Below are 7,245 nucleotides of genomic sequence, written 5' to 3'. Positions count from 1 at the left end.
AAGATGCAAACCCAATTCTTCCTAACTCCGAGCCAAGCATTCTATCCACTACACAATACTGACACTTTCCTACTCATACAACTACTTAATATGCTATCAATAGACTTGCTAGAACTTAGGAAGTTCCCATCATGCTTTGTCCAGTAAATATCAAAACCTTTGGGAGGCCTGAAACATTTCATAGATTTGTTTATTTATTTTTTTTTATTTTTTTGTGGTAACTGAAGAATGCTAATGTTTTCCAGTTGGCATGTCCACAAGCTTCTGGTATTTAGCTGAGAGCTAGTAACATTTTTGACTACATAAAAAAGTTTTGATGAGGCAGTATAAAGTGCTATGCTGGCGCCCGATATAGTCTTGAGTTAATAATATGTATTTTAAGTGTTCCAAAAAAGAGTAATAGATATTTTATGCAATAGGTTGCAATGACTCTGAAAGAGAACATGGTCAACTGGGTTAATATATGGAGGATTTTTTGTAGAGTAAAAGCAATAATTTTTCTTCAATACAGATTTGTGTGAGCTGGTACCATTCTCTCCAATACTTTCTAAAATATTCATGTAAATATAAACTGCCAAGGTGATTTACTTAAAGATAAGTATTAATGTCAGTCAGCATTTTAGAACTAAAATCCCACATTAGTGAGTAGATGAGATGAAATGCAATTTTGGTCTTAAAAATTTGGTCAGTTTACCATTAGGCAAAATTTTTCAGACTGCCCAGACTATATATTTCAGACAAAGTTTATACCCACATGCACACACACACACACACAACACACACACATACACACACACACCAAGTCACTATCTATGTATGTATATATGTATATGTATGCATATGTGTATGTATATATGCATATGTATGTGTATGCATATATGTGTATGCGTATATGTATCTATACCCATTTATCAAGACATTATACATACAGATGGAAATAAAGGGAGATACTTATGGTTATAGTGAATTTGCTTCAGTAACTATTTCATAACCTATTTTCCTATCTCATGCTTCATTCTACCTTTTGCTGCATTCTTGGTGCATGGAGATAACCTTGGTTATAGAATGCTTTGAACTCATAGAACAATGTCTAGTAGGTTCTACCAGTTTAGAACAAGGTCAAGTATAGGCAGTGGTAGATTCTATACCTCTTTTCTCAAAATCAGGTTAAGTTTAGAAAGGTTCATCACCAAGTTGGCCACCACAATTCTCAAAAACCATCTATTGATTTATAGAATGGTTACGATCTGTATTGTAGAGAGAAAGTACCCACAACAATGAAATGACATGTTCTTGTAAGATTTAAGGATATGCACAGCCAATTCCTTGACTTAATGACACATCTCAAAGCACCTTAAGTTCATATTGAATTGGAAAATCCAGAAATGTACATAGTGGCTTAAGCACACTTTTAACCATGATTCAACTTCTCTCTTCCTATGCAGTTTACATATCATAGTATATAGTTTTCTTTTTTAACAAGAGTTGATCACTGCAGACTTATGATCAATATTTAGTCTGCTATGATCCCAAACTTCTTTTTGGATCACACATTTCTCTTATAGCATCATTTGTATCAATTTGCCTGAGTAATTCCTTGTTTGTAATGTGTTGGTGGGCTGCTCACTCACAGCCATCATGCAACTCTCCATTTTCCTTTGGGTGAGTCTCATCTTTAGTTCCTTGAAGACTACAGTGTTCCATAATTCACAGCGATGCAACATCATTGGATAAACATTAATGTTAAAGAAAAATAGTCCTTTACTTTAGTGGAAAGACTTTGCGGTTTCCCAAAGGCATCCCAGGCTGATTTCTACTCCTTTATAAGAATATCCAGGATTGTGACTTCAAGATCCAAGAATGATATTTCACTGTCCTGACTAAAATAATAGCTGTGATGATTTTTGCAATATTTTTCATTTTCATTCTTTTTTTTTTTGTCTTTGTATTTTTATCCTTGAATATTCTTGGGATAACTTTGCTTGGTTGAATATCTTGCCAAGTTTCCTTTGAACTGGTTTCACTTCCCCATGCGTTTTTTTCCCTCTGCTTTATGAGATATCACCATCTTTAAATAGCTTTTAAAAGTTTATATTCTAATTAATTCTTGCTTTTGTTAGCCTTTTCTTTTAGTTTGACAAGTAATTCAGATATTTACTAAATTTATTGATTAGGCAATTTCTGGGCTCTTTTTTTATTTCCTTGTTGGGGCAATTAATTTACAACAATAACATTTCTGGATAAATGTATTACAGTTGGTGTCAGTATAATTTGTGTTGTTCATTTCCAATTTCAATTAGTTGTCTAAGTAGTTCAGAATTGTTATTTCAGTTGTACTTCACATTCTTTTCTCATAATTCTCCTTTAAAAAAATAATTCTAATCTGACTCCTTACAAGTCAGTGATCTAGCTGTTCACAGATAATTGACTCAGGAATAACTTCAACATCAATAATAAGTATTTTTGTCAGTTAAAATAAAATACATTTTCCCTACAAAACTTGTCCAGCAAGGTGTCTATTTGGGATAGACAGTACAGATGGATGTGTTGGCTGTAAGATGAACAGGAGGAAGAGATGGGCCAGAGTACCTTCAGGAAATTGCAAAGCACCTTTACTTACCCTATGTTTCTCATGAAATCAAAGCCCCATTATTTCAATAATAATATTCTATAGGATTTGGCATATGACAGTGAAACACAGAATGAAACTGTCTCTAAAGAATGAAAAATTAGTGTGACAAATGGGGACAAAGTAGACATTCATAATGGGCATAAGCTGGCTGCAGGTGTAACCAATTAGGATTGTTTATTCAAAAAATAATGGGAGCAAAAGACATTATTTTTTTAAATTAACTTATTTATTTTTAGTTTGCAACATTCACTTTCATAAGTTTTAAATTTTCTCTGCCATCCTCCCCTTCCCCTTCTCTAAGAAGGCATGCAATACAATATAGATTCTACATATGCATTCTTATTAAACATATTTTCACCTTAGTCATGTTGTTTAGAAGAATTAGAACATATGGGAAGAACCATGAGGAAAAAAAAACAAAACAAAACAAAAAGAGAGCAAACAGTATGCTTCAATCTGCATTCAGACTCCATATTTCTTTGTCTGGATATGAATGGCATTTTCAATTATGAGTCTTTTGGAGTTGTTTTAGGTCCTTGCATTGCTGAGAAGGGTTAAGTCTATCAAAATCAGTCCTCGCACACTGTAGCTGTTACTGTGTACAATGTTCTCCTGGTTCTTCTCACTTTACTCAGCATAAGTTCATATAAGTCTTCCCAGGTTTTTCTTGAGTCTTCCTACTCATCATTTCTTACAGCACAACACAATTCCATTACATCCATAAACCACAACTTGTTGAATCATACCCCAATTAACACATCCCCTCAGTTTCCAATTCTTGGCCACCACAAAAAGAGCTGCTATACATATTTTTGTACATATGGATCCTTTCCCCGTTTTTATGATCTTTTTGGGAGATAGCCCTAGAAGTGGTATTGCTGGGTCAAAAAATATGTAAAGCTTCACGAATTTGCATGTCATCCTTGCACGGGACTATGCTCATTTTTGTGTCTTGTTCCAATTTTAGTACATATGCTGCCAAACAAGCACAGCCAAAGACATTAAGGGAATTGTTTGAGATGAAGGAAAGATTCACTGATACCTTCATGAAGTAAGGAGAAAGCAAGGAAAGATTCTAATACATTGAGTAAAGTCCCTGTGGTGAACCTATGGAGGACATTAACAAGAGTCAGTGCATCTGAGCAGGTATCAATGGGCTGTAACATACATTGTTGGAGGGAAATAGCAAGGTGTCTGTTGTCAATTGGAAATGGACAACACAAATTATATTGACTCATTCGAATTGATGGAACCACAGATCATTTGAGTATTAATCCAGAACAGCCTTACCTTCCTATTCAATTCTAGGTCCAATTCATTGTCCATTTACATCAGTTATGTGAGTCATGAATTCTTATGGACAAGATCTGTGGTTGATCCATATTATAAAGCTCTGTGCTTGGTGCATAATATAAACTGGAAAATAGACATTATTCATCTATTTCAATTTTTTTCATGCCTCATTGGTTTCCTTGAAATCTCAAGAGAATGTGTAGGCCATAAGAACATTGAGTGGATCCCCTATGGCAAACTATGAAAGGATGTGAACAAGAACTGCAGAGGATGGAAAATTATAGGTGGCTTGTAATCTACATTACTGGAGGAGTACCCAAATTGATGAAATCACAGAACTATAGAGGACCAGCATATTGGACTGTTAAAGTCAGTTTGTCATTTTTTTTTCTTTGCATCTAATTCAATGCCTTGAACAGTAATTTGAATATAGTAGATGTTCAATAAGTGTGTATGTGAGAATCCTTGAACTACTTTTAAAGGCATTGAGGCATAAAAATTTTAACCTAGAAGCTAAGAGAAGGTTCTCTACCTACCCCCCTAAACCAGAAGTCTCTTGGAAACTAAATTCTGAGCTTGATATATGAGGGAAGAAAGATAAAAAATGAGCCAATCAGGTTTCCCTAATTTCTATCATCAATCAAAAATTCACATGTGAATTATGAGTACTTGTGATTGTGTTTTTGTAGTGCTGTGATCTTTGGAAAGTCACTAAAATCGCCGTGTCAGTTTCTTCAGTTGGCTATCCCCCAAAGCCCAAAGTACCATTTGTACATTAGAAATAGCATTTCAGTCAGGAGAGACGTGGGTTCTGATCCAGCTCAGACAAACATTGAATGAGTATAAGGAGAGTCTTTTAACCTCCTTGGGCCTCAGCTTCCTCCTCCATAAAAATAAAGAAGTTAAACTAGAATCTAGTCCCCTAAGCACTCTCCCAGCTGCAATGTTCCATGATCCACAAACAAAAGTAAGAAGCTAGCATAATAAATGAGCCCTCTTGTGCAGATTGCTAAATTACGACCATTACTTTGCTGTTCTGGGATCTCATTTGCCTGATACAGTGCTGATTAGTTCCCCCTCCCCTTGGCCATCTCCACCCCATCATCTTCATATGCCAAAAAAAACCACAAGCTCAATGCAGCTTTGTAAAATCCAAGATGTGCCTAAAGTGCTACTTGTAAAAATCTTTATAAGCTAAGTAATTGCTTAGCAAAGTATCTTTGATTGAATTTAGCTGTTATAAAAATTGACATCTGGGAGGCCAACATCCTCATTTCCTCAGAGCAGAGAAGTAGATCACAGTCAGCAAGATGGCAAACTTCCTCATACTGGCCCCAGAGGAAGCATAGAAACAGAAGAGGATGGTTCAGTCTCTCTGCCTACTCAGGCATCCGTCTCTCCCAGCTGAACTTGCCAGCAAGTGGACAAATTATATGGATTGTTTTTGTCTGCTGGAGGCTGGTCAGCTAGGTCCTTGACTCAAACCACCAACTCATTTCACATAATCTACTGTATACCAGTCAAGCTATGACAACTCTCCCCAGCTACCCACCTATTAGAGGAAGACTGGATTTGAATCAGTGGCCTCTGGGCACTGAGTTCTAAAGAACATTATAAACAACCCATGCATTCCATTTGTACTACATAAGGCCCCGAGGGCTTGGTGAAAAATTCCAGGTTACTTCTGTTTGCATTGGCAACAACATTGTTCAGAGAAGCTCAGGTAGACCAGTTCAACAAAACCAAACACCACAATCATACCTTTGTGGAGAAATGATTAGAAAAATGACCATGATGAAATATTAGGAAGCCACAGGTAATCTAGAATAATAGATGATTACCAGAGAGGGGTCTAGAAATGAAAAGACTTGCTGACTTCAAAAATCTAGCTGCTCACTGTCTGATTTTAAATTCAAATTCTACTGAACATTCATTAAATACTCATTATGTATTATTATATTATATTCTTCTATTCTATCATTCTTATTATATTCTACTGAGGGAGTTCAACATAACATGGATAAGTAAACATGAAGTATATATGAAATATCAAATATAATTTCAAGAAGTAAAGAGTGCTAGCTAGTAATGAGTGAGATTAGAAAACATCTTCTGCAGGAGTTAAAGTTATGTCTAGGAGATAAATTGAACTGTTTGACTGAAATTAAGAGTGTATGAAGTGAAGTATTGGGAAGACTAGAAAGTTAGATGGCAACAAGACTGTCATATGGCTTAAAATGCCAGGATAAGGAGCATTCATTTTATCACAGAAGTAATAGCAAGTCTTTGATGATTTTTGAGGGAGAAATAGGTCTGCATTTTAGAGATAGCAGCTTGGCACCTGTGTGGGATAGGGCTTGGAAAGGAATTGGAGGTAGGAAGTTTCTGTGCTTTGATTTCCCCAGATGTGTGACAGAGATAAACGACAATATCCTTCTAACCTCCAAGAAATGTTACAGGAATTATGAAGCTTTTAAAAAATATACTTGGAATTTCTTAGAGAAAATTGACCACTGTACAGAATTACAAACTGGTTTTAAATTCACTGTACATAACTGGCCATGTGGAAGCTCCATAAAGCACAGTTTCATTATTGTTGTTAGGAGATTTTTCCTTATCCTGCTAGATGTGAGTACTCTCCTGAAATTACTTTGAATTTATCTTGTATATAGATACTGTGTGCTTAATTAACTGTTTCCATATGTTTTCAACCAGCTCCCTTCCCTCCACTCTAACTGCTTGAAGGGCAGGACAGTTAGATTTTTATCTTTGTATTGCCAGCCCCTAGTCTTGTGTGTGTATACACATATAGCTTGTTAAACTGTTGAATCAACTACTATGGAAAAAGCAAAAGAGAAAACAAAATACAGGATATTAGGGTTTAGGTGAATATAATCGTAGTTAACATTTTTAGTTTAAGTGCTCAAATTAATACAAAATGTTCATTTTCCCACATATTGTGATATGTTCATTTTCCCACATATTGTGATATGTTCATAGACAATTCTGAGCCCATTCTCCCTATTATTCAGTTGAGTTTTCCTTTAGAGTTTTTCTATACGTTCCCTTAGATCACATTGTATTTCACTACTGATTATATAGGCAAGCATTTTGAAGAATATCAAAGAACTCATATGTGTGAAAAGACACATTGTCACCGAATGAGTGACAAAAACATAAATTCAATGAACTTTGCTGAGTTTTAAAGAGGGTATTCTAAGACTGAAGCATTTTCTAGTATAATTCGTGGATTTGTTGAGGTGATACAGAATCAGGATTTCTGAAGAGACACATTGAATATTTATGAAAAAAATCATAAA

The 7,245-nt window shown here is 35.3% G+C and overlaps 1 non-coding gene across 1 annotated transcript; it reads right to left on the bottom strand.

Annotated features, from left to right (window-relative positions):
- Nucleotides 1–3,518: 3,518 nt before the first annotated feature.
- Nucleotides 3,519–3,622, bottom strand: LOC138152216 (U6 spliceosomal RNA). Its single transcript, XR_011166051.1, has one exon. It is a non-coding gene; the product is annotated as a U6 spliceosomal RNA (small nuclear RNA).
- Between the last annotated feature and the right edge of the window lie 3,623 nt (nt 3,623–7,245).

The sequence above is a fragment of the Petaurus breviceps genome, unplaced genomic scaffold (genome assembly GCF_028583685.1).
Source record: "Petaurus breviceps papuanus isolate PSGF00001 unplaced genomic scaffold, PetGlider_PUasm1.0 90919, whole genome shotgun sequence".
NCBI lineage: Eukaryota > Metazoa > Chordata > Mammalia > Diprotodontia > Petauridae > Petaurus > Petaurus breviceps.
The sequence above is the reverse complement of the archived record's forward strand: the minus strand, read 5'-3'. Positions and strand labels throughout refer to the sequence as shown.